The following is a 1,713-nucleotide window of genomic DNA, read 5'->3' on the forward strand; positions in this document are numbered from 1 at the left end:
TTTACAAGCAAGGCAAAAGCTCTTCCTTTACCAAGCCATTGAAAACCAACCCAAGCGGACGGCTGATTGCTTCTTTCCCATTGGTCAGCTTCGGGATAAATTTGCATATTACAATTAAAGGTGTTTAGGGCCTCAAAAACGATCCTGTGATAAAGAATTACAAGAATACTGATGCGGTTTACATTTAAAAGATGAGACAATTAAACTCCCAGACAACATGAACAATTGATGGCCTTTTTTTCTTTTCTCACTGTAACCTGGAAAGTAAGGCTTCCTGAGGGTATATATACCATGTGGGCTCACTTGGTATATAATAGCTCTGAGTGGCAGATGTTTTAAAGAGCTGCTCTCTAGGCTATGCCAGTGCGCCAGGTGGGGAGAGTGGCGCACAGCCGCGCGCGGAGGAGCGGACCCCGAACCGGGAACAAGGCGTGGGGGGCCCCCAAACCAGGCCGTGACCGTGAGGGGCCCCCCAAAAGCGTGATTGTCACGGGGGCCGCCGGGTTATGGCATCCCTAGCTTCAGGACAGGCTTTGGGGTTGAGACTGCCATGGTTGCCTTGACCGACGATCTGCGTCTGAGCATCGACCGGGGCAGTGTGACCCTGTTGGTGCTTTTAGACCTCTCAGCGGCTTTTGATACGATAGATCATGGCATCCTCTTGGACCGCCTGAGGGGGTTAGGTATCGGGGGCACTGCTTTGCAGTGGTTCCGGTCCTTCTTCTCGGGCAGGTCCCAAGAGGGTGCTGCTCAGGGACAGTTGCTCCAGTAAAAGGGAGTTCACCTGTGGAGTCCCACAGGGTGCTATTCTGTCCCCAATGTTATTTAACATCTATATGAAGCCGCTGGGTGAGATCATTCAGAGTTGTGGAGCTGGGTGTTATCAGTACGCCAATGACACCCAAATCTATTTCTCCATGTCTTGTTCGTCGGCCTTGAATTCTGATGGCATCTCTTCTCTCAATGAATGTCTTCAGGCAGTAATGGGCTGGATGAGGAAAAACAGATTGAAACTGAATCCAGACAAGACGGAGGTGCTCATGGTAGCGGCCCCGAAACCAAGAATTGGGTTGCAACCTCCAGTCCTGGATGGGGTCACATTCTCCTCCAGCGACTGTGTTCGCAGTCTGGGGGTGCTCCTTGACTCGTCGCTCCTGATGACAAATCAGGTAAATGCGACGGTCAGGAGTGCCTGTTATCGGCTTTGGCTGATACGCCAGCTGTGCCCTTTTCTGGAAGTAAGGGATCTTGAGACTGTTGTACACGTGCTGGTAACCTCACATCTAGACTTCTGTAATGCGCTCTACATGGGGCTACCCTCGTGCTTGGTCCGGAAACTGCAATTAGTGCAGAACATGGCAGCCAGAGTAGTGTCAGGAAAATCAAGGAGGGACCATATTACTCCAGTATTAAAGTCCCTCCACTGGCTGCCTATTAGTTTCTGGGCCCAGTACAAGGTGTTGGTTATCACCTTTAAAGCCCTAAATGGCTTGGGTCCAAACTATCTCAGGGACCGCCTCCTTCCATGTAATCCTCCCCGCACACTCCGGTCCTCTGGGAGGAATTTGCTGCAGCCTCAAAGATCTAGGCTTTTGGCTATCTCCCAGAGGGCTTTTTCTGTTGTTGCCCCCAGATTATGGAACAACCTCCGGATGAGATCCGTCAATTGACATCTTTAGACAGCTTTAAAAAAGCTGTCAAGACGGATCTCTT

This window comes from Sceloporus undulatus, chromosome 3 (genome assembly GCF_019175285.1).
Source record: "Sceloporus undulatus isolate JIND9_A2432 ecotype Alabama chromosome 3, SceUnd_v1.1, whole genome shotgun sequence".
Taxonomy (NCBI): Eukaryota; Metazoa; Chordata; class Lepidosauria; order Squamata; family Phrynosomatidae; genus Sceloporus; species Sceloporus undulatus.